This window comes from Camelus ferus, chromosome 2, assembly GCF_009834535.1.
Source record: "Camelus ferus isolate YT-003-E chromosome 2, BCGSAC_Cfer_1.0, whole genome shotgun sequence".
Taxonomy (NCBI): domain Eukaryota; kingdom Metazoa; phylum Chordata; class Mammalia; order Artiodactyla; family Camelidae; genus Camelus; species Camelus ferus.
In genome coordinates, this window is record NC_045697.1 from 99,457,204 (window position 1) to 99,484,021 (window position 26,818).

Genomic DNA, 26,818 nt, shown 5'->3' on the forward strand with positions numbered 1-26,818 from the left:
TCTGCAGGAACACAGTTTCTGAACCTCTGTCTTGGAACCAGCCTCATTCCACTATACACAAGAGACATCTGTGTGCCTCTCATACACCTAAAAAAACTAACACCACGTATGTTCCTTGAAATTAACACACGTCAGAGGCCAAAGATATTTACATTATCTCCTTATATGCAATAGAAGTCATTCCTGCTTACTTAAAAAAAAAAGCAAGGGAAAAAGCACAAAAACCACTCATAATGATACCACTAAAAGATAAGCCCTGTTCACATTCATATATTAGTATCTCTCTTTCCAGTTACAATGCATTTTTAAAAAGTAGAATCTGCTCTTTGTTTGGTTCCAATGCCTGCTTTTTAAAAACTTAGCTATCAATACTTTGTAACATTTTTTCCAATCTCATTAAATATTCTTCTAAAATATAATTTGAATGGTGACATGTACTCCATTTTCTACATATACCGTAACTTAACATAGCTAATTCCCTATTGCTGGACATTTAGGCTGTTTTCAAATTTTCAGTATGAAACATAATGCACCTGTTATGTAATATTTGTATACTCCCTGACTAATTTCTTGGAATAAATTCATAAAAACCTCTACTGATTTTCTATGACCCTGACTGTGACAACACTCAAAGTGAACCTGGGGGCAGTCCTTAGGTGGGTGTCTAGAGCATAATTTACCCATCATAAGAGCCTCTGAAGTATTGGTAAGAGTAGTTGAAGAGGTATAAACAATGGTCAAGTTCTTCATTTTATGCTTCAAGACAACAGAACCACTTATCCTTAATTGCTGCAGCTAAGCCTCCTAGAGTTAAGCAAAGCAATCTAGTCTTGGTGGGTGAGGGAAAGAATACTATATATAAAAAGGAGGGGAATTATATGAACAGTCTCTAATCGCCCAAGCTCAATATTAAATGTAAATTTCCTCTAAAAAAATCTTTCACTGAATAAAAAAATGTAAGCCATTTTCCAAATATTTCTAACTTGCTATCTTCCAGGCACACAGCAGAACTGCACTTCCTGGCTCTCATGTGGTTAGATGGGGTCATGTGACCAGTTCTGACCAATGAACTGTGAGCAGAATGCCAGTACCATTTCTGGGCAGGAACATTAAACTGCTGCTGTTAGAACCCCCTCTTCCCTTTGGTACAACCACTGGTGTGAGATAATGGCTAGTTTTGTCAGAATGAGTCCCTGAGTGAGGATGATAAGCAGTCCCCCTCCCCCACCAACCCACAATAAACATGAGCAAGAATTAAGGTTGTGTTGTTTCATACCACTAAGATTTGTTACTATTTCATCACCTTCCTTCTCCTGACAGATAAATACAGTAATACTTAACAGAGACAACATTTGTTGTCTCATGGTCTGATTTAAAATATTCACATCAAATTCCATTCTTCTCTACACATATAGTTGGAAAACTTGGGAGAGTTACAGACATAATCTTTAAGGTTTCCTGGGCTTTATGATATGACAATTCAGTAGGTATTTTCCAGGGGCTTTTGGGTGCCAGGCCCTTTCGTTTTGTGCTTTGGGAAATACAAAGATGAGGAAGACAGAGCTGTGGCCCTGAGAAGATTAAAATTAAGTGGAGAAGATACAGTTTCAGAATTTCTATAAAAGGGAAGTTTAGGGTTAGCAATTGGGATGAAAAGGGCACTTGGGAGACGATCTTGAAGCTGTGTTTGCATAGCAAATGCATTCGGTATGTAATTATGCTTCCATGCGAAGTGGCTTCACAGGGAGGCTGATGGGGATATTGCAGAGTGTCTAATGTCCTCCTCCGAGCAGCCCTGGGCACCACCAAGGATACACTTTGTACAACTCAAAGCTGATTAGGGAGAAAGTCTTCGGGGGCCTAGATTTCCACAGGGAGAGACTGGAGGAAGAGAAGCCTTCTGGAAGGAAGGCCCAGCTTAAGCAAAGGCACAGAGGAGAAGAAACAGAGGACACATCAGGTATCCAGGGAGAGAAGTCATAATTAATGACTTAAAAGTATGTCAAACAAGTGCAAATTTGGGGAGGAAGTTCTGAGGGATCTGGATGTGTGTTGGAACTGCTAAGGCAGGATATTCAGGGCGGCGGAGGTGGGCGTGACCCAGGGGTTTGAAGGAAGAGAATTATCAACCAGGAGGGAAGCAGGAGTAGCTGGTCCTGGCAGGTTGGTGTGGCTGCAACATGGCGCCTGTGTCTGGACAGTGAAGTTGATAAAACCGAGATGGCTGCAAGCCCCAGAGATGGAGGCACCAAGGCAAAGTTGGCTTACCACTATGTTTCCAGCTCAAAACCCCCCAGCACAGGGCTTAACATAAAATAGGTGAGTGGTAAATGAACAGTAGCTGGTAACACTAACCTACTAACCAATGGAGGGGCAAGGCAGTGCTATAAGATGTGCTAGCCAGTCCTCGCCTTTCTTCAAACTTCTTTGCCCACTTTTAGAGCTTTAGTTTGTAATTATGTCTCCCTCCCAGAAATGAGCACAGCAGAGGATGAAGTTCTGAAGCTCACTCAAAGCACCGGCCTACCTGTAAATAGTGCTGATTTAACCTGGGAGAGATCGAAAGTGAGTGAAATGATGCCTGGAGATTATCGAATAATCATTTTTGCTGTAAATGGTATATATGAGAACTAATGATACTGACTGTCTTTTACCTCATGATAATAATAAAAAGATAAACTCAAAAAGCAAAACATTCCAGTTACTCAGCACTTGCGAAGGTTTTTCACTGGTAATTCCCTTTTGGTTAATCTGATTCCCTATACTTCCCTTTATGAAAACATTTTAGTTTCAGTTCAAAAGAAAGAAAGACAAAAAAAATCAGTATAAAAGGAGAAAAAGCATGTGGAATGAGAGAATAATGATCACTTTTCTGTGTGATATTAAGTAAGTGGACTGGATTTCTGGGCCAGTAGTCCGGGAGCATTTCAAGTATGAAAGGAAAATATCTTGAGGGAAATGGACGGTTTAACCATGAATATCATCCTTTTGATAGCCCACCAAAACACAAGCAAATCCAGGAAGAGATTACAGGAAACCACAACACCCTTGACTGAGAAATAAACACAGGTTATTTTTTCCAAAGGCTCATGAGAGACCAAATAATAAGCCACCTCCAAAAGGTCAGTAGAAATTTATTCAGAATCTATTGGGCACAGAACCGAAGGAAGTCTCCCTGTACCTGGACTTCACCTGGCTGCCAGACCAGTGGATGCCTCTGCTACTTTTATCATCAAAGATAGCAAACACTTTCTGCAGAGAACTTAACTGGAATCTGTTTTGTTCTAAGGTCAGACCTACAAAGCCATAATTACCCAGGTAACTTGGGCCTGATGCTGCCCAAAATACCCAGGTAATTACAGGAGAAAAGTCATTTCCTCTGGATAATCGCAACTATACCACTGGCTGTCTACATTGGCAGTTATCCAGTTTAAGAAGAGCCTTTCATTTCACTTTGTGCTTGCACAGCCCTTGCCAAAGACGACGACATTCTTAATGGGGGATTTTTTTTTTTAATTGCCTTCATAAATATTTCTCTTCTCCTGCCCCATTCCCTAGGATGATCTGATGACTTCCTCTGCAGGACAAGATATAAAATACTCTCTGCTAACTGATACATTCAAGGAAATGCATTCTGGAATGGGAGAATAATACAGTGAGACAGAGAGGGAATGAGGGAGAAGAGGAAGAATAAACAGAGGTGGCCAAGATCTGCAAAACCGTGGGGATTAAAAGATTCATAGCTGAGAGAGAAAGAGAAGAGGAGAGGAGAGAGAGAGAGAGAGGGGAGAGAGAGAGAGAAGAGAGAGAGAGAGAGAGAGAGAGAGAGAGAGAGAGAGAGAGAAGAAGAGAAGAGAAGAGAAGAGAAGAGAAGAGAAGAGAAGAGAAGAGAAGAGAGAGAGGAGAGGAGAGGAGAGGAGAGGAGAGGAGAGGAGAGGAGAGGAGAGGAGAGGAGAGAGCCAGTGAGAGAGAGCAAAGCAGATATGCAGGTCGACAGACGTCTTATTCAGAGTTTGAGCTTTGGCAACACAGGCAGTTTGGGGGCAGAAAGAAGCGCATCTGCCCGTCTGTGACTGCTCAAGAGGAGCGCCCATTCCTTTTCTTCACAAAGAAAAAAAAATGGCATTTATCTCAAGTACAGTGAGGCATATTAGGATTCACCTCCCCCAGCCTCTCCTCTTTCTTCCTTCTTCCTCCTACAGTCTCCCTCACCACCGCCCCTTCCTGCTGGAAAAGAAAAGGTGGGAGGGGAGAGGGAGGGGGAGGAGGACCCACTGGCCACAGACAACACGGTGGGAGTCTCTTTTCTTCAGCTTTTACCAGCCTGTGGGGGTCAGGATGCTATTGGTTCAGCTTTATGTGTGATCTGGTGCCTCTCACTTAGCAACAGCGAGCAGGAGAGGCAGGAAGCGACACCACCTGGCTCTGGCGAGTGTGCGGATGGCTTAAAACGAGCCACTCACTCAGAGGGAGACAGAAGGGGAGAGAGAGAGCAGTCTGAGCTTAACATATTGTAACATTAAGAGCAAGGCTTAATCAGAGTGTTAACTACAACCAACAGGCAGTCTATGAGGGGACACAGACACTGGACAGGAGCTATTTTTAATGAGTATCTAGGTCTAAATCATATACAGAAAGCCTTCATGTATTATTTTTTTTTAAAGGACAGACTACACTGTGCTGCATGGGTGTTGGGTGGGGAGAGAGATGGGTTCTCTAGGCAGAAAAAAAAGAGATAAGATGAATCCAAAACTGTACAGTGAGTTTACTCAGTTTTATTTTGTTTTCACACCAGGGTGCTACTAGAAAACCAAAAGTAAAATTGGGTGTACTTGAAAAAGCAATTGGCTATGTAATCACAGGATTTTTTTTTTAAATTAGTCAACACAGCTATTTCTAAATCCTAAATTCCATTTTAGCATTTGAAAATTATCTTTCTGGAGTGGAAAGTAGCAGAAGAGAACTACATCTCTGCTAAAGAGATTTTTTTTTCTTTGCTTCCTTTGTGGTAAAAGGGAAATTTCTGACAAGGATGCTAATAGAAGTTCTAAAAGCTCACACTGCCTGCATACAACAGGGCTCAGGGCCAATAATAACAAGGAAATGTATTCCGCTAGTCCATATTCTTTCATTTCTCTTAATAGAATTTTCCTTCCCCCTCCATCTCAGGTCCCCCACCAAACTCTAAAAGGATTCTCTCACCTATTTTCCACCTCAACTCAATCCACCCCATCACATCAAACAGCCCAGCCTTGGACTCTAAAATACAGATGGGAGACAATCTTTCTTCCCTTCTTAGAGAAGAATGGTACCTCTCAGTGTGGACTGGAGCCTTTCACTGGTGTCAACTGGGGCCCTGGAGACAAAGATAAGCAGCCTGGAGGGGACAGATGGACCTCTTTCTGCCCAAATACACCAGACTCAATTAACCCCTTCAGCTCTGAGCAGTAAAAGCCACTGACTACAGTGACACCTACTGCTCGGGGCACAGCTGTACAACCTGGTATCACCTATCAGGTTCTCAAAAGCACCCATTTGCACAACTGATGTGGACTCCACTGAACACATTTCTCTCTACTCTGGACTAACACCTCAATGAGGATGCTTTCAGCCCTTCACTCTTGGGCTGGCCTCAGCACCTGTCACTCAGGACCTCCTCAGGGGCCAGGCATCCTCACCCTTGGGCATACAAACACTCCCATGGGTAAACTGACTCATTCGAGCAGTGATTCTACACAAGAGAGAGAGAAAACAGTGTTTGATAAAAGCCCATATCTTCTTCAGAACTACTACTAAGGTGAAATCACTTTTAGTAACAATCTTAATTTTGATACCTGCTAAAATTATCCTAGGAAAAATGAAACTTTTATCCAGTATCCATGGAGTTTTACTCTATAGAGAAAACTATGACAGTGAAGCACTAGTACAATAGAAGTATTTAGACACTCCACTTCTATAGTTTATATAATAGTATGTTAATCAGTCCACGTATCTTTTACTCTGTGTGTTTAGTCAGATCCCAGAAATTTCTTCCCATTGAGAAAAAAATCGATTTAATTATGAAAGTTAATGTTATATTTTTCTGAAAGCATAGCAAAAATGACTTTATGTTAATTACAAAAATCTATAAGTCTTATGATTCTTTTTTTTCAGTAATGCCAAGAGACAATGTCACTAACAGAATCCATGATTTCTCCCAAAATAGGCACTAACTTTAAAACCATATTTAAGGTGCCAGGATCATTATAAAAGTCGTGGGTCAGGAAGTACAGCTCAATTCATTTTTGGCAAAAAAAATCTAATGAGTCTTCACCAAGATAGGTACCCACTGAACAGAACACTAGTAATGCAGAAAATTCAAATGCCACTCATCCTTAAGGATGTTCAAAATGCTTTGCAAAATATTCTGTTTTTTATTCCCAAACATCCCATTTGGAAAGTTAAGTTGTGATAGTCCCATTTCCTAAGTGGGAAACAGAAGAGTCTCCCAGCTTACCCAATGTCACAGAGCAAGCCAGGGGAGGTGCTGAGATAAGAACCAGCCTTTCCTGATTTCAAGGCCATGGGCTTAGCCACTGGGCCACTAGTGCCAGGCAATTCTCTGAATCACAGTGAGGTCTCTCTCATACTCTTATGGACATCTCACCCCTGTGTGTTAATTTCTGCTACTGTCTCAGAGTTGAGATGTCATTCTACTGACATTCTCCTTAAAGTTTCTTATCTTGTGATCTCATTTATTGAATGCTTTCACCAAACGGGTTAAGGAAGAAAAAATTAGTGTGAGGGAGGCTTGAGTAAAACCTACCAAAAACCCAGAAATGGTTCAAACATACATCACATGAAAGGCTACATTTACCCTCTACCTTCTCAACTGTCTAGCGTTTTAACACTAAATGGAGTATTTAGCGAGGATATTCTGAAAAGTAGTTGGAGAGACTCACCACTGAGATACAATCCACAAGGTGGAGCTGCTCTGGGGCATCTGGCTATGTGGTCTAATTATAACACAACAGAGAAAGTTTCACTCTTTTTCACAGAAGTTCACACTGGTAGAACACAAGCCCGTACTGCGCATGCACAGTAAAGCCCTGTGCCTATGCTACGAATCACACAACCCCACATGTAGAAATCTGCTCTGTGAGGTAAGTGGTAGAAACGGCACCCGCAAATATCCCTCACACACCTCACGTGCTTTTTTATGAGAGTCTCCTTCCCGCCAAATATTCTTAAACCCACAACTGCTTCCCTTTAGTAGGGAAGTCAATGGTGATAAATTTGTCCCCATGATTCATTTCTTTCCCAGACACTGTTTCAACACGAACCCCAAATATCCAGCATTAAACTAATGGACATCACTTCTGAGTTGTAAACAGATAGCTGAAAACAGGCACCTAGGACTCCCCTCGTGCAAAATGTGAAAGTTGTATCTTAGGAGATCAGTCGTGCAAGAAGCAGATGCACCTTTGAGGGGCTCCACGTTCTGCAGATGGTAACAGAAACTGTCGGCAATAACGATGAGTGTTCCTAGTTAGGGCTGGATGGACCACCTCAAATTCGGCCAGTCTGATGCTCTCCTCTCCAAAGAGGCCCTTCCAGTATTCTTCACACAGCACCAACCTGGAGGTGGGGGGCACCTGTGACGGCTCCCCACCTCATCTCCCTCAGTGACTCACCTCTTCCCCTGGACTGCTCTTTTGGAACGTCTCACATCTGACTCCCATCCCCATCTAAATTCAGGTAACCCAGGCTAGAGGCACATCACTTCACACCTGTATGCAGGGACCACACTGCAGATCCTTGGGTTTCTCCTCTGGGCTATGTGGCTTTGATACGCTGCCGTTTGTCCTCACGAGCAACAGTGGTTTTTATTTATTTAATTGTTTCAGACCTAAAGAGATTTGCCATAAATGGCTCCTACAATTCCATTTTTATAAACAAAGTAGAACACTAAAAATCATTCTTAGCCCACAGGCTGCATAAAAACAGGTGGTGGGGCTGTTTTGGGTCATGGGCCATAGTTTTGTGACTCCTAGAATTTACACCAAGTGGTTAAAACTGTGGTTAGGTTGAGGGAACAGGCAGGAGAGCAAAATGTTAAGTGCTTTTTTTTCACTTTTTCATTAAGACATTTCTATATTATTTACCTTTTTATTACAAGCATGTACTACTTTTATGATTTGAAAAACAATAATGGAAGATGTGATGTGATTGAAAGACTTCTTCAGAGCTTTCAAGTTCCTCCATATCCTTCTTACTTAACTTTAATTTCCATCACTATCCTCTGCATCTCTTCGTTATTTGCCTAAAACCCTATGCCCCCCTCCTATTTTCATGCCTTTGCTGCCTGGAAACATCATAGTCACATTTCAAGGCTTACTTCCTAGTCTTAACTTCCTCTTTTAAGAATTCCATACTGAAGATAGTACAGGGAAAAACTCAGTTCCCCGATCATCACTCGTCAGTTAATTTAGTGTGTGTTTGTCTTGTCTCCTAATTAGTCCATGAGTTCCCCACAGGCAGGGACCACCTTGGAAACTTCAGTGTCCTTGTAACACCAACCAATAAGGAATCTCCACCTGGGTGTTCAACAAACACTTGACAGCTTTTTCGTCACCCTATGCTAAAATACAACTATAGAATATCTAATAAATACTCTAGGATCAGTGGGCAGAAGTTAGAAAGATAGAAATTTGGCTTGATGTATGAAAACATTATTTTTTAACTTTTAAATCTGTCCAAAAATAAAATACACTGCCTCTTGAAATAACAAATTTCCTGACACTAAAAAGTATTCAAAACACAAGTGTGTGACCATCTGTCAGGGATTCTGTAGAAGGAATTCCTGTATTATTTAGGTCAGACCACATGGGCTCTCAAGTCCCTTCTCACTCAAGAATTTGTTATTCTTACTGACATTATGCCTCTACCCCAAATATCTCATTTATTTGTTAAAAGTGAGTGATTTAAAGTAACAGGGGTGACAAGTTCACAACTCAGATCATCAAAAATTCTACTTTGCATTTGTTGCTATTCTGTGGGTATACTGTGTGGGTATAATTGGTTTGTTTTAAGCAGGCTTAGTATTTTTCTTGATAATCACCAACAGTAATGTGAAAGACCCCAGAGCAGTGAGAATATTTGCCCCTTGTTTTAGATAGCTCCCCTGGGGGTGGCTTTCTTATTGTTTTTGCTTACCCATTTATTCGCTTACTCTTTTTTATAAAGGTTGTTGGGTTGCTGTCATTAATCAGCTGTCTGAATGACAACATGTAAATCATAGTCAGACCTATATTTTGCTTATCCTGCATCTAACTTTCTAGATCCTTTAGAATTCTGGGAAAATCCCAGATTTAAAACGAACTTAGAAACCTATATCCTACCACCTCTCTGGAGGTAAAAATGTAACCTCTGAGCACTCCTCTGTATTAACCAAAGTTCCAAAATGACGTGTCCTGAGTTCTTTCGGCCAGTTCCTACTGAACACCCTGGGCCAGGCAGTGCGCTAAGTCCTGGGGACAGACTCTAACCCCAAGGACTCACACACTCACCAAGAAAGGCCAGGGAGATGTGAAAAAGGAAAGACATACATTGACTGGTTTTCAGTGTCTTTAAAAGACCAACCTTTATTATTCAAAAACCTGGAAATGGAGAACTGGTGACAGGAGAGAGAATGGAGGAGCAAGAAAGGCACGTGAGAGGAAGAAAAGGAAAGAACGAGAATCAGCTGCAGCAACAGGCCACGTGGCATTAGAGGTAAGGACAGCGAGCAGCAGACGCTGACTGAGAGGAGAGGGGGAGCCAAGATGCTACCTGGTGGTTAATACCGAACCTTCCAGAAATCACCAGGGCACCTATTTCATGTATACACAGCCCGCAGCTCCACATCAACCCTGCCCTACGGTGTTCACTTTAGCAAACCAACTGGTGTTCAGAATCAGGGATAATCTTTCTAAACTTCCGTTTCCCAAGTACTCTCTAAGAGTGTCCTGACAGAAGTTCTAAAAAGCTGGGGACAATGAGCACATCTTCAGCTGATGTTCGTTTTCTTTTCAAAGTCTCCTTGAGTCATTAAGATTCAATCATGTTCTGGCCATAAAAACAAAATCAGGGAGTAATATTAAGAGCTTACAATATTAACTGCTTACTGTGTGCAGGCACGAAGCCCTATTACATAGAACCCATAGTTTAGAGGGAGAAACTGAGGATTAGAGAGGTTAGAAACTTGCCCAGCATCGTAAGGCTAGTGAAGAACAGAGCCAGGATTTAAACCTAAGTGGTCTAACTCCAAATCCAGGGCTCTCAAGCACAGAGTTAGAATGTGGTAAAATACCCTCTTGGCTTGCCTTCGCACCTTCAGGTCATGCAGGAGCTATTTAATGTTTGAACTTCAGAGAATGAGACGGTAAAAATTTACTTAACTTGTTAATAAAAGTTTGACTAAAACGTTCTTCTCCTTAGAAACAATGAACAGTATATATATGCAAATCTTAAAACAGTTTATCTCTCAATGAGTTACTCTTCCTATAATAAACTTTGTTTACCCCCTCAAAAAAACCAAAAACCTATGTTGAATAAAAGTGGCAACATTTGGGGAAAAAAATTTTTTTAAAGTTCTCTTAAAAAAAAAAAAAAAAGCAAAACCCACAATTAATAAAGACCATGTCCTAGGAATCCAAAACAAAATTTGCCCCCAAAGACTGACACAGACTCCAGGGACTATTTATTAGAGGCTTTTTTCCCTAAATTATAGGAAAAGCAAAAATCAGCCAGTTTATTGACATTAAAAAAAGATGTCTAAGGAACAGACTTCTTGGTCAGCAAAAAAGATAACACTTCATCTTTAAGAAAAATATGGTATTCTACATAGTTGAATTATCCAGACAGTGAAGTTTAGTCACTGAAGTAAAAGCCATTTTGATGGAAATCTTTTTAAAACATGACGTACTTATGTTCACATATTCTTAAACAGAAAATATCATTTTCTTGATGATTTATTACAGGATCATCATTATGAATATTATTAGTAAGAACAGGCTGCTATACAATTACCTTCGAGGGGGTGGGTGGGGGCAGTGTTAAACTCGGTAGAGCTCTCTGATCTTGCATTAGACCACTGGGTGACCCCAAACTGCCGTGTCTTCCAGGTCTCCAAGTCTGCCTTTTTTTCTTTTAAGAGGTAGTAGGGATTGAACCCAGGACCTCGAGCATGCTAAGCACATGCCCTACCCCTGAGCTACACCCACTCGTCCCAAGTCTGCTTTTCATATTCCCTTTTTTCTTACGCTGTACTTCTTGCTTTCAGGCTGCGTCTAGTGTGCTCTCTTCTTTACACACGATCGGCTTGCTGAGGACCTCACGGAGGCTCCCTACCCTCTCCAGGGTTGATTATGAAAGCTTTACCCCAACTACCTCTCCCTGGGCTTTTTACTTATAATGTTTATTTATTTTTTTTAACTCACTTCCCGGTTCCAGATGTTGAGGTTGATGGAAGCCTAACCTCCAATTAAATGTAGGGTTACTCTAATTTTTTCTTTTAAAAAATATCTTTCTTGAAAACCAGAGTGTGGATTTCTGGAGAAGTTTTATTTTATTCATCTGAGAAATCAGGACCATACCCTTGTAAAATTAAATATCAACATACAACAGAACAGGAAGGGGAAAAAAGTATGATTCTTTAAAAAAGTAAAATAGAATGTTGTTTTCCCTTAAACACATCATTTGGTTTTGGTGATAGTCCCTCGAGCTTAGAGTATTTTTTAATTAAAAATTTAAGTTACTTTGGTAAGAAAAAAATCCTAATATTTGATGTAATTCTTTCATCATTCCTACTTGATTTTGGTCAATGGATGGACAGCTAGATATCTGACATGAAATGGATGGTTATGTGTAAATATACCTGGCATTACTGTTACTATATATGTTCATAGCATCTGTATTCTGCCTGTCTCAGTTATGTTATTTCATGTTTCCATTTTTCAACATCGTGCTCCCAAGAAGGCTACGTCTTATATGTAAAATGCTGGTTATATCATCTGTTCCTCTCTGAATACTGACACTAGGACTCAGATGAAGGCTGCTGTTCTCTCTGATTTCATGTACCGCCTAGAAATTCTAAATGGAGAGCAGAATCCGAGTTCAGTGCTTTCTAGAACAATTCCCTCTATTTCTACTTGAAGTTTGTTTTCATTTTTTTAAATTGGTCTAAAAGTAGTTGGATACGACAAAGAAACAGCTGTCATTATTTTATCCAAAGCTTTCAGGGTGACTTTAAGCTTGGAAGTAAAAAAAAAAAACACCTTTCTTATCCGCTGCAATATCCTGGCATATTCACGGGAACACAGTAGGTAGTGGGTAAGCACAGTCACAGGGGTAAGTCAGGAACACAGCAAACACTTTCTAAAGAAATGACGGTGGCAGAGGGGTTCCTTTCCCTGAAGGAAATCACTTTCCCCTACTGGATAGCGTACTTATGGATGGAGAAGGTTTTGACATCTGGTAACGCACAGTTCCTAAGGAATGTGCTTTAGGAGCATTTAGTGCTGGGAGATGTAGGTCAAAGGAGCACAGAAGTGCTCTGACATTCTCATTATCTGACTATTAAGGAAATAAAATAAATCCTCATTATAAAATAAATGCATAAAGAAATGGGTGACTGATCAATAAAGGGAATACTGAGTGTGAACCAGAAGCCAATCTGATATAGGTCAGATTTTATAAATCTGTATTGGTATATTCCCCACTGAAGGGAGCCAAATGTTATAAGGAAGGCTGGGGTAAAAATTAACCTTAGTGATTTGAAAAGTGTCTGTAAGAGTTAAAGACCAGGCTTAGAGATAAGAAAAAAAAAAAGGATTCGTTAGTTTTATAGAAATTGTTAGGGTTTCCGTAGCATTGCAATGGCAAAATCAAATATGCATCTTAGGTTTAAATCCTGGCTCTGTTCTTCACTAGCATTTAAAACATAGACAAAAATGTTTTTTTCCAACAAAATAGTTACTACGTTTAGAACTCAAAAGCTCATTAATTTTTGATATATGATGTAATCTATGAAGCAATTTCAATTTTTATTTGTATTAATAAAGATCTGGAAAAGTCTACCTGGGATTTACAAGGGCATCCAAAAAAGGGACAGTAAAGCCATTAGAAGTCACAGACATCATTAGCACAAGCCTGAAATCAAAGTAAAAACTGTGAACCAAGATGGGTAACTTAACCCTCATACCCTGCCTCTGCTACAGCTTAGTAACACAGATCCTAGGAAACAGTCTGAAGATTTCTTTGGACAGAGCATTAGATCAGTGCTAACACGGCCAGTCACAGCCAACACATAGAAAGCCATTACAAAGACACATACTAAATTAAAAGGAAAATTAAAGTCCTGCTTATTATATAGATTTCCCCTACAGAGAGTGTCAGATCCTACATTAATGTTATAAAACAGTTTTTGAATAGCCATTGCCTACCTAAAATATCACTGTATAAATGATATTCTGGCATTCTTAAAGATTCCAGAATCTATTTAAATACAGGTACTGAATATCTTGTATTGTTCACAGAGAAGTAAAAGGCTTGACCTATTCTTAATTACAGTATTAATGCGATGATCAGCATGATCATGTGTAAACAGAAATCTAACTACACATGCCACTGGATTTCTGCCGAGGGTCCAGGTTCTAGCTGAAATTCAATGATACCAGTAGAGAGTAATCAGCTCAGCTAAATAAGCAGGGAGAATAAGCAACTGTGGTCCCAGAAGTTTTTGTTTTTATTCCAAGTTATCAAGGAATATGATGGCTCAGATTTCGAATCATTAGTGGTGACAATAAAGCATGTGTATCTGATGTGGATTTCTACGTGGCACTCCCATGCAGAGGGGTATGAGATGGATTTTCAAAGCTCTACTCATTTCCCCTTTTTTTCCCCTACTCTCTCAGCCACCAGCACCAAACCCTAGAGCCATATTTCATTTGGTGAACACCCTGGGAACAGTCATCACTTTTTCCCAGAATTGGACTCAAAAGAAAACACCATCCCTAAGTAAGTTAAACAGTTCAATGCACCAAGGAGATTTATCATAGAGAGAGATCTGCCTAATGAAAGTAATCCCCTAACCGTGACACGGAAGACTGCATTCTCTTTCTAGTTAAAAAACATACTGCCTCTGACACAGGAAGCAGACAGCACTCAGGCACCATTAAGATTAGCAAGAAACAAAATGCTGCTCTTAGAAGGTCTGGTATGAAAGAATCGTGAACAATGTCTGTAATCAAAACAATGATCAACGTGCACCATGATGCAAGAGTTACAATATGTTGATTCAAGGAAAGTAACAAGACCAAGTTTATACCCAGTTACTGAAATTCAACTTTCGCCAGCAATGTTTGCCAACATAGATCTATCTGCCTCCTATTTAATGAAAAATTTAAAAATCTGATGTTCAGAATGGAATGGTCTTCACGAGGAAGGCGGTTACCTCTTTCTTCACAAATGGTCACCTTAGTCCACGGCTTGTTACTTAAGACTTTATTTGGTGTTGGCAGAAATTGCCACTAACTGGCAAAAGGAACGAAGAAGAGAAGGACAATATGGTGCCTGTATATTGCAACCGCCACAGAGCCCAGTGTTTTGACATTGTTACAGAAACAAACTCAACTATTTATGAGAGCTAAGTTGAATCAAACAGTTGGTGTGGCAGAAAAAAACATCTGTGAAGTCTTTTTGTCTAGAAAGTCACTGAGAAAAGGAGGAGGAAGCACAGCAATCACACAAACACAAATACTTTCAAAAAATCATAAATAGCACTGTCAAGGGGGAACAGACACCTCCCCCACCATTGTAACACCACCCAGCAGATGTGGCTACCCAGGAGTCTCTGGCAATGCATCACTGTGGACAGCTAGCTCTTCTGGAGGGTGGAAAGTTCCCTCTTTACACACAAAACGGGCTTTTTAAAATTTATTATTTTGAATATAATATCCTTCTGACTCAGATACTCTTGGGATGGGGCCAAGCGATATGTGTTTCAACAAGCCCTCCAGGTGAGTTTGACCCAACCTAGGGTTTAAAGACCAGTGTTATCCACTAAATGGCTCTGAAAGTCTGTGCTCCTAGTGTTTTCTGTCTGCTTTCAATGGGTTTTCCTTCTATTTGCTATTGAGTTATTACTTTTATCTGCCCACCAGTGGATCTACCTCTATTCCTTCTTCTCCTTTCCAATTTGCTCCTTTCCAGTTTTTTCTAATGTGCTACAGCCTTAGAAATCAGTTGTCACAGTTGTTAAAAATCATGTGTAAAATACAAATATGTACAAATGAAATGAAGCAAGAACTGCATGAGAAGTGGGCAAGCATCCTATGAGGGAAGTGCATAGTTTTCCGACAAAGATTTTCAGTATCTATTTTGGCTATCTGTTTTTTCTGCTTACTTTCTTAATTGTGCAATATTTACTTGTTTTAATCCCTAATCAGTATTGGAAGGTCACTGAATAACTGAGTTCCAGTAGCTAAAATGTGTCTGCGGTTTATAAGTGAGTCACTGCAACATTCATCTTAGTATTTTTAACATAAGTGTTATCACTACCATTCATTAAATATTTGCTCTGTGCCAGACACTGTGCTCTAAGTATTTTACATATATTGTTTACTTCGATCCACACAAGAAGAAGTAAGGTATTATTATCCCCATTCTACATGAGGAAACAAGTGGCACAGAGCTATTCAAACTTACATATGATCACAAGGTTATTAAGAAGCAAGCCAGAACTCAGGTTAGCCAGATTCCAAAGCTGCCTTTTTCCTTTTTTTTTCCTTCTTCTTCTTTTTTCTTTTTTTTTCTTTTCAATACCAATGGGCTGTGTAGCAAAGAGACAGCCAAGGGTGAACTCAAAACTTAGAAGAAGGGTGGGGGTGGGGAGGAATCTAAAGAGTGGGACAAGACTGTGATAAATGGTCGATATTCAGAAAAGGAATAGATGCGTCCTTCCTAGGAAAGAATCAAGAAAGACAAATGATTCAAGTCATGTCATTCTCTCTGCAAAGTTAAAACCTGCCAGTGTCCACGGTAAGAGAGGATTCCCCACTTCCTGCCAGGGACTCACTGTGGGGTGCTGTCAGCATTTTCTCTGCTTCCTGTGTGAAGCCGACCCACATCTGGGATGGCCTTAAAGGACTTCCTGATCTATTTCCCACAGGGTTCCAACTTCCCTTTTATACTCTACTTTGGGGCCCTTACAGTTATTATTTAAGCTTGTTTAAAGCATCCATAATCTTTATATTCATAAACATCATGAGGTCGGAATCTTCTGGCAGATGGCAGAGATACTATAACTGATAATAATTGACCATCTAGAATTCTATAAATTGAAATATCCTCTCTTTACTTCTTACTTTGTTTGCTTACTTGCTTTTCTTAAAAAGTAAAAGGAAAGGGACTCCATGTTCTCTGTTAGCCTAAGATTTCACTAACCATACATTAGCATTATGAAGCGATGGTCAGCGCTCTCTAAAATATTTCATGTACAAACAGATGCTATGGGCACGTTGAAAAGAGAGATCCCTTAAGAATGCGTGTCATGAAGGATCAAGGCAGGCTGTGTGCTCCTCTCTTCTCCCTCCTTAGAGCTGCTGGGAAAACTCTATTTCTTACTGAAGAAATCAGAAGCAAACTTCTTATTTCATCAACTGGATTGTAATCCATATTTAATCACATAAATGAGTCTCTCCTGCTTTCTAAATTTCAAACAATCCCCTTTGATTTGATTCTTTGAAGAAACTGATCCTTAAGGAGGTATTTCAAGAAAAAAAAAATGCGTCTTCCAAAGTACCTAGAGGAGTGATCAAATTGAGGGGGAACCATCTAATTGTTTCATAAGTGAGATATTGTCACATTCTGATTTAATACTCATGCCAGAGGACACGTAAGAAATGCGTTACAAGCCTTGTGTGTTTTGATGAGGAAGACATAAGACAAAATGTAAGGGGAACACAATCTTATAGAAAGTTTAGCGAATTGGCAGTGTCTCAAAGTGCTCTATCAAAGGCTTTTGCTATTGCTGTACATGTTTCTGTTGTTTGTGATTGGGCTAGAGGTGGCTTTTTGCCATTCTTCACCTCAAGAACTAGTTTGTCTAGATGAGTGGGGAGAGGTAGAGAGTACGCATTGGGCTTGGGCCCTCTGGTTCTTGGCAGATCAGTAAAGAAGAAGACATGGGCCCTTCTGACACAGCTGTGGCCTGATCCTCTGTGGAAGCCAGTGTTTCACAGTATCGTGTACTGATCAGCTCAGGCTGTCCAACGGACGCACACACCTTCCTCCTCTATCTCCTTATCACAAAAACAATCGCTTCCTTTCTCATGACCCTCATCCCTCCTTATGTTACCCAAAACAAGAGAACAACAACTATGCCCTCATATTAAAGTGGGAGACTTTACTCTTTAAAGCTCTCTTCTAATTACCAGAAGGTTTTCTCGAGGCTCTTTTCAAACTGCTGGAAGGCTCCAACCACTCCAAACTTCCCATCTCCTAAAACTGAAAATTCTTTCACCCAAATCAACAAATGTTTACATCACAGGAATCACGTTTTTCAGACCACCATTCTGTCTGGATTGAGGCGGTCTCTTTCACTGACATGTAAAGATACTTACAGGGCAGAACTCATCATCCCTGAAGGCATCTCCACCATTAAATACCAAATCTTCAAAACGAAGCAGAAGTAAAAGACTTGTTTTTCTATAGAGGATTTGCCAGCAAAATCCAACAGCCACTTTGTGACGGGTATATATATGGAAGTGAAAGTATGAATTGTTATTAAATTCTCAGTTGTGTTAGGAATTATGGTTTGCTTTGACTTTCCCTTGTAAAATTCCATTAATGTCAAATTTCATCTCTTTTTAAGCTTTTTTCTTTTTCTGATACACATTGCTAGTATTTATTTTATTGAAGCAGAAGGAAAATAAATACAATAATTGCACATATCAGCTGGCTCTACTGATGATGCTGTTTTTCATATAAAATGCAGCTGATTCCTTTTGCCTTTGGAAATAGGAGCAGCCTTTCACCTACAGAGCTGTAACTTTTCAAAATCAATGTCTCTCTGCTTTACTATCTTCGAGACCTTCTGGATTAAACTCAGTCCAGACAATGTCTGCTGACCTTCACAAATCATCAGCCTTGCAAAGCTAACAGAGTTTGCTGTGAGAATTTGGGCTTTGACTCATCTGTGTTAAGATTTTTGAAACCTTTGGCAGAGCCTAGCCTTCAGAGTCTCTCCAAGCCTACACAGGCATTGTAAGTTTTTTTCCTTCTTTAACAAGTAATCTAACATGTGAAAATCCAAAGCTGTAGATTAGCTGGATCTATGTGAGATTACTCTCCTCTTTCCAGTCCCCTCGCCACCAGGTTCCTAGCACCTCCACCAGACAGAAGCACACCAAAGCCCCGCTCCTGGCATGACAAGGCTGCTCAATCAGTGAGTGGCAGAAGAATTTACTCAAGGTCTTCCTTGACCTAAGAGCTTCAAAGTCAGGCCTCTGAGGCAGTGCACACTGTTAGCAATGATTGATTTATCCCAGTTTTCAAGGACACATCCATGTGTCTCATGCACTAGGCGATCCAAAGGATGGGTGAAGATAAGTGAATCAGATGTACAAAACATCCCAGATTAGACCTTTGCCTTTCAAAACTGGTGTGTTAGAATCAGAATCTGGAAAGGGCACAGATTTGAGCAGTAAACAGGCCTGATGAGTGTGATTCACAACTTTGTTATTGGCCAGGGCTGTAACTACTCTGAGCTTTGATTTTCTAACAATGGCAGGGGGGATATTACTTCTAAAGTTGCAGTGAGGAGTAAATTAAGTAGCTCACGTAGAAGACATGCAGTGAAGGCCGGCTCCTAACGTGCGCTGGTTCCCTGAATAAACGTCTGCCTCTCTCTGCTTGCTATCCGTAACAGAGGTTTTAAGAAGCCTCATTCTGACAGGTACAGAGTTCTCTCTCAAATATCCACCTCTCAGACCAGAGATCCATGGCTTGCCCAATTTGACATGCATGTGGATAGATGTGCCCTGGGAATTAATCTAAGAAGGAGTTCCACCTTAGTTCAGAATACAAGTATATCCATAAAAATAGGAGCAGGGTAAAAAATCGTACTGCTGAAAATGACAAATGTGAAGTTTGGGGATTCAAAGCTGAATCATCACAAAATAATAAATGGTGTTAAGTGAATCCCCCTGTATTACCACTAAGGTCACCAGAGGCCGGGAACATGTGTATCACTGGAGGCAGGTGTAGGAGCTGCTGTAGAAACCTACAGCCTGACCTGGTCTGGAATAGCCAAGCCCTCGGCAGGCACGGCCAGGACTGCCCCAGATTCCCCTTCTAGCTGCCGTCTCCTTTTTGGGTGATCCCACCCAGTTTAAGTCTTGATTAGTATCACTTTGAACCTAATATCTTTTGATCAGTGTTGAGAGACGAACCACAAATCTTTTTGTGCCAATTATTCCGACACAGAATGAGGGGGATTTTATACCACACAGGCTATTTTTCATCTCAAAGACTTCCAACCTTTTACGTAAATGGATTAGGGCCAGCATCCCTTACATGAGCAATATCCACAATGTTCAGCTATGAATCCCTGAATGATACATTCTGGGATGCTTTTTCTCCAAACTCCAAGGCTTTTTGGAATATTTTCACTAGTTTGGAAGTGGGGAGAGGCACTCAGGATAGTAAGGAAGGAAATCACTAAACATTACAGCTGCAATGGGTCATGGGAAGTGTGTGTGCATGAGATGGGGGGGTGGTGGGGAATGAATGAGAAAGATGAAAAGGGAAAAAGAAAGGAACAGAGGAAGAGAGATCCAAGGCTCTCAGAAAGGGTTCCATTCCCTCTACTGCTCAGGTACATGACTTCAGTTATCAAAATGGCCGAGAGTTTGCAAATCTGTCACACAGATTCTCAGAGAAGTGCTGAGGGTAGCCACAAAATCAGGGGAGGGAGACCCCATAAGTGGTACTTACCACACAACTTGCTAACAATTTCTATATGTTATTAAGTTGTAACGCCCAAGAATAAAAAGGTCATTGGAGTGGGGAGGGTATGGTTGATAGTATTAAATTCTTAACACAGCACAGTTTTCTGTGCTGTCTCTACCATTCTACAAAAACACACTCAGCTGCCAAGTGCAGGCAGCTCTTTTATTTGTGATAATAAATAGAAACAATACTGAATTTTTCCCTGTATTTAGAGTTTTCAAACATTTAAAATGTATACTTTAGGTACTACATAAATGTCAATCTTATCCTTATTTTAACTGCTTTTGGTGAACAGAAAAGGAAGGATAAATTGAGGAATAAAGATCATACAATAACTACAAAAAATACTGGTAATTTTTTAATGACTATAGAAATCACTACATGGAAAATATTACTTGGAATTCAACTCACTTCCAAATTAAGTGACCACTGTTCACACTGCACTATACACAGATTATAGACTATAATCCTTCCCAATAAAATTAGTTTCTTAAAAAACCATTAAACCACACAATATTTAGCATTAAAATGTGAAGATTTTAAAATTTTGTATGCAAAGTTGATTCCTGTAATTATAATAGCCATTCCTAAAACTCAGTGGCTTACAACAACCATTTTGTTTTAGTGAGTCAAGAATTTGGGAAAGGCTCATTGCATCAGCAGAAGGCTCCACAGGGCTGGCCACCCAACATGGTTCTTCTGCATGGCAGGCAAGTGACAGGAGCTGTTGGCTGGGGGTTCTACTGGAGCTGTCAACACAGAGTCTACCTCCAGCCTCTCCAGCACAGTAGTGTCAAGGTGGCCGGACTTCTTAGGCTACACTGGCCTCCTCCAGAGCAAGGGTCCCAGAGACTAGAAGAAAGTTACCACGGCCTTTTCTGACCTAGCTTTGGAAACCTTTGGTCACAAAGCATGATTTCCATGTATTCTATTGGTCCAAGGAGTCACAAGTCCGCCCAGATGCAGAGAGATACAGACCTCCCCTCTCAATGGGAAGAGTGTCAGAAAGTTTGGGTGCCATGTTTTACAACTGTCACAATGGTTCTGTCAGTCTTTGCGTTCTCCATCATTTTTTGTAGATAGTTTAATTTGTGTCCATAAACCTCAGCGCACACAGGCTTTGTACCTAACAGGTGTTTGATAAATGCCTAAAAGGCATATCATGAGTACTTTTCTTAGAGGGAAGAGTAGGGCATGGCCATGAACTTGAAGTCAACTCACAAAGGAGTGTTCAAAAATCTGGGGTGTATCTGAGTGCTTAACCAAGGGTCTCTGCCTAGGCACCTTTCAGACTAATTGGGCCAGTTCTTATATTTGTAAGAATGAAAACAAGCATATTCAGTAAAGAGAATCCAACCAAGAGCTTACTCTATCAGCTTTTAAGTGAGAAAACCGTGGAGTTGAATTCTGACCCTATCACTTATAAACTGGGCCCTAAAATGCGATGCTGCATCCCTCTTAAAATCTGGTCTCTCATTTTTAAAACAATAGCAAAAATACCACCTATCTCATATTGCTGTCATGAGGATTAAATGTGTAAATACCTATAAAAGGCTAAGACTAAGACCAGACACATAGTTGTCACACAGTAAATATGTGTTGGTTTTGTATCATTATTACTATTCAAAAATTCTTAGACCATTCCATAGTATGTGGTAAGCACTCCATAAAGGTTAACTCTTAATATAACCCAACTAACCCTCACCTTGTCCAGTTTCTATCCTCTCTCTACCTTTCCTCTACACCCAAAAAATAAGGGGTTGCTGACAAAATTCACAATTTGACAGATCAGACTTTCAGAACTTCATACCCTCCTTCTTTCTGTTCTGAAAAATGCAAAAAAGAACAATGGAAATGTCCAAAGATGGGTAACTTTAAGAAAGATCAGGCTTTGTTTTTTCCTTGAGTAACCATATAATCAATATGTGATTTTATCAGCTTGGACTTGACCTAAGAAAACAATTTTCAACTTGATTGTTGCAACTTCAAAATGCTATTATCCTGTAGAAGGCAAAGTATGGAGTCTTTCTCTTTTGATGAGTTTCAACTATAGCGTGGCTGCCTCTTTCTTCAGCAGAGGAGAGAGCACCAAGGAGCAAAATTCATGTGGTATGTCTAGAGGTGTGATGCTAAGAAAGGAGGAGGAGGGATGACTTTTGTAGCAGAGGGCCTACCTATCATCATATGTAATTAAATCATCCTACAGAGAAGGATAACACTGCAGTTGTCTTCTTTTTCTGTTTTATAAATAAGTTCATTTGTTTCAATTTTTCTTGGATTCCACATATAAGTGATATTGTATGATACTTGTCTTCCTCTGTCTGACTTACTTCACATAGTATGATAATCTCTAGGTCCATCCATGTTGCTCCAAATGGCATTACTTCTTTCTTTTTATGGCTGAATAGTATTCCATTGTGTATATATCACGTCTTCTTTATCTAGTCATCTGTCTATGGACACTTAGGTTGCTTCCATGTCATGGCTACTGAAAATAGTGCTGCTAGTTGGTGTTTTTTTTTTTTTAATGCTAATCTAAACACAAGCCAGACTCTTAAATTCTGTGACAACGTTCACCGTTGCATTTCTGAAACCCACTTCAGTATTTAGCACTTAGCAAAGGCTTCAGAAGTATTTGCTGAATGAGTTGCATACATTCATGTTAAAATAAATGCCTAGGAAAGGAACCCTCTAAATGTTTTAATCTAAGTAAGTACTCTGACTTTGAGGCCTACAGAGCATCTTATTTTAGTCTATTATAATCTTGTTTTTCCATTATGAAAAGGTTTCTCCCTTTTGAAAAGGAGCTTACTTTTTCAGTTCACTGATGAAAATCATCAGGAAAAAGGAGAACACATTCCGGAGGGGAAAAAGGCAAGCATCAAAAGTGAAGGCAGCACCCCAAAACAAGCAAACAAACTGCACAGCAGCTCTGCAGCCGACACCCAAGAACCAAAATGAAATTGGCCTTTGATTATTTAGCAAAGACTAAATTAGAACATTGAAAAATAAGTCCTTGAAATAAAAATGGCACCTACAAGACAATGAACAAGTTGTAAAGCCTCAACACGAAGCAGGCAAGTGTCTTCAAGTGAGCCCCTGAGAGGGGAGGGCACCTACCGAAGGCAGCTCCAGGTTTGCGCCTATTGTTATCTGTATTTGAACCTGACTGAGCCTCGAGCACACACAGAAATGATTTCCCCCTCCTGCTTCCGGTCAAGGTAGTTAGTTTTTAAAAAAATCACAGGAAAGCAGAAATGCCCCTTCCCTCTCTGTGGGGGAACCTCCTTCATGCTACAGACCGCACAGCAGTGTCTGGCTGGCCAGCCTGCTTGCCAGCCTGGGGTCCTTATGAGAACTGCCAAACTTCCCACTGCAGACAACAGCGAGCCACGGAAATGGAAGGGCGGCATCCTTCTGCCCCCAACTCCAGCTTCCAGGATCACTTCCCTAAGCCTCAACCTCTGGAGCCTCCTTTATCTCTCAATTCCTGGGGATTCATACAGTGCCTTGTCATTGTTTGGGAGGACAAAAACAACTCGTAGTTTCTCAACATTTGTCTGGAAGCGCTGCCGCGGAGGAGACACGTGTGCGCCGATCGGGGCGCACGCGCGCGCGGGCACTCACGCGCGCGCGCGCACACACACACACACACACACACACACACACACACACACACTCACTACCCCCCCCAACCTCATCCTCAGAAACACCATCCACACGGGCTGCATGCTGCCCTGAACTTGCGCCACCCAGCTGATTCCGCCAGCTTTTTCCTGGAGATACATTCCTGCACCTCCAGGAAACCGGGTGGGAGCCAACGCTTGCCCAGCTGTCTAATTTTACAGCTTTTACGCAGAAGTGAGACCCACTCCCACATTCCTACTGCCCCTCTGAGCTTTAACTATTAACAACAGAGGGATAAAGAGGCCCACTTTTTGAACACTGAGAAATCCAAAGTGGCAGAGAGTAAATATCAACACACACACACACCAGCCCAGGACTTAAAGAAAAAAAAATCACTTCATTTCTTACATCCACAGCCTCACAATAATCATACTTTTAAAAAATGATGAAAATGTATCATCAGACATCCTCTGTCAGATTCAATAACTGAATTTTTCATATTTATAATTTTACAAGGACCAGGATTTTTTTTTAAGAGCATCTGCCTTATGTTCTCAGTGACCAGCTGGACAGATGGTCAGGAATATCATTAGTTAAGAAAGCTCTCATTCATTCTCTGAAAGTCCCTTGGGCAGGCTGGTGTGGGGGGCAAGAATGTCCCAGAATGCGCTATTTGAAGAATGTGTGTGTGTCTGAGATGTGAGGCCAGGCAGTGGGCGTGGGGGTGCAGGGGGAGGAACACACAGCCAGTTGTGATCCAAGCAGCAACCACGAACACCTCAGCAGCGGTATGTCACCCAGACACTTCCGCCTTCCATTCCTGCCGGTCCCTCAGCAGTATTAATAGTGAAGAAAACCATTTAGAGGTCACCATTGCTGCCAGTAATTCCTCCCTCTCTAGATGTGACTACCTCCCCCTTGGAAAACTATGAAGGGACCTGAAGAGGCTATGTTCACTGAAACTGTCACCTCTCTGGCACCTCTTCTGGGTTCACAGGAAAGATGTCAAAAGAAACAGGGAGTCTGATGTGTTCATCTCAATAATAGTGATTCCAGGGTAAAATGTCTCAAGTTTAAGTCACCACTCCACCTGGGTGACAGGGTGTGTGTGTGTGTGTGTGTGTGTGTGTGAAGGGGGAGGCAGAGGATGACAACAGGATTTAGTGAATCTGATGGGAGGACCAGAATCAACAGATCTGCAACTGTCTGGGTCTTCTGTACCAATTTATATCTACCTTTCCAGCTAAATCTCTTATGAACTTCCATTAGAGGGACTCTGGGACCAGCAAATGAGTTCCTTGGCCCCTTGGATCTGTCTTCCTATTGGGCACTCGGCACCCACTGGGTGTGAGGTGCTCCACCGGGAACCCACAGGAATACAAGAGGAGCAGAGGTGTGGGGTCACCAGCTGGCCATTTCGGGGGAGAGAGTGCACAGGAACAGACATCAATCAACATTCATAGTTTCAGACACTGGAGAAAATTGTCATCATAATCACTCATACATTGCTTTTTGCCAACAACTCACACTGGTACTTTGGAAAGATCTAAGGAATCAGTGAGAAATCTTATGGGTTAGGTAGGAACCTTGTTTGGTCATCAAAGCCTAACAAGGGGCCAGGTTCAAAGAAGGGAGCAAAGAAATCAGAAAAGAAAGGACACGTGGGTGACTGTCTATCTCCCGCTAGTTCCAGCTCCCCCTGGTTCTTGGAGAACATCTCAGGCAGAATCCTCAGCTGCCACCATAACTGGCCTTTAGCAGGAGAAAACTAATAACAACAGTAACAATAATTGCTTCCCGTGTCCAGTGCTTACTGTAGACTCCGCACTAGGCTCAATGCTGGTGGTCCATCACTTCGTTTAATGCTCTTAACGTCTCTCTGAGCCTGGTATTATTGCCAGTTTACAGATAACAAAACTGAGACTTGGAGAGGTTAAGTGACTAACCCAAGGTCTCACTGCTAGCAGGTGACAGTGGCAGGAACCAGATCCAGGGTATGTCCCCTTCCAGTGTCAGGGCCCCGAACTGCTTCTCTATAAGGAGTCTTTCCGTATATCCTGGCCAAGACATGGCTGGGATTTTCGAAAATTTAACTTTACTGAAGAATTAAGAAAAAAGCAAAATAGAAATTCATGGGGGGAAAAGAACAAGTTAAAATGCAAATCTCTTGTGCTCTTAATATCAAAATCTAAATGTCTATCAATTAATTAATTCACCAACCAATTTTCCTCCCAGGGTGTTATGAAGAACATCTAATGCATGTATATGCACTTCACAGATTTTAAACACAACATAAAAACTATGTATTATTGATTCTTTCTAGGAATAGTCTCTCTCTATTCCTCAACTTCAGGACTGTGAGGATCAAATGAGGTATTATGGCTGAGGATTCTGCTCTAGATTTTTTGGTGCCATCTAAAAAAAAAAAAAAAAAAAGATACTTCACATTTAAATTTTCTATCTTCAAAATGAAAATGTGGACCTATTGCTTTTATAAAACAAACAACAGAAATAAAGTTAACTAATCTCCTTGACTGGTGGAGATCTTAAGAGGAAGGATACACATGGAAATGGGACAAATGAGATTTTTGTGCTCAGAGTCAGGAAAGTCTCCAGTCACTTTGTACTGACTTCACAGTTTTCTTCTCTGTCTCTTCAAGGTCCCGGTCTCCGGGCCCCGGGCAGCCCTGACTTCACCTATGCCCTACTTCTCTTGGTGTCCTTTGGTTCATCCCGCTTCACTGAGGCTGTTTCTACCCTTCTCAAAAGCTCTTTTTTCTCTGCTGTTTATTCTGAGCTAGTATTTGTCCTCTCTCACCCACAGCCTCTGCACGGGAGCCGTCTTGCCCAGAAACCTGCCTGCATCTTTTCTGTCCCTTCTCACCATCCACTGCAGTTTGTCCTTCCTGAAGACGGGCTGTCCCAGGGCTGTCTGCACGTGAATAGGGTCAGCTCCCATTCACATACAGACACAGAGAACACGTTCTCATCCTCAGTAAGTGCTGTTTCTATGAACCTGCCCAGTCGGCACTGCCACAGAAGGGAATTAGAGGCTGTTCCCTCCACACTCAACAAGATCTGGCGGCCCCATGTCAAAGGCAGTCCTGAAGCATCGCTCTGCTGGGGAGGCCCAGCCTTTATCCATCACACTGCCCCTTCT

The 26,818-nt window shown here is 41.1% G+C and overlaps 1 protein-coding gene and 2 long non-coding RNA genes across 6 annotated transcripts in view; all 3 read right to left on the bottom strand.

The window, feature by feature from the left end:
• Positions 1 to 26,818, bottom strand: part of MAML3 (mastermind like transcriptional coactivator 3) — a 391,314-nt gene that overhangs the window by 294,347 nt on the left and 70,149 nt on the right. The window lies entirely within an intron of this gene.
• LOC116658682 lies at positions 1,307 to 11,091 on the bottom strand. The gene is made up of 3 exons (XR_004313939.1): positions 11,082 to 11,091; positions 5,417 to 5,420; positions 1,307 to 1,736 (listed from the first exon to the last, which is right to left on the bottom strand). It is a non-coding gene; the product is annotated as an uncharacterized LOC116658682 (long non-coding RNA).
• On the bottom strand, positions 13,105 to 26,642 carry LOC116658676. Its single transcript, XR_004313930.1, has 3 exons — positions 26,632 to 26,642; positions 21,817 to 21,824; positions 13,105 to 20,143 (listed from the first exon to the last, which is right to left on the bottom strand). It is a non-coding gene; the product is annotated as an uncharacterized LOC116658676 (long non-coding RNA).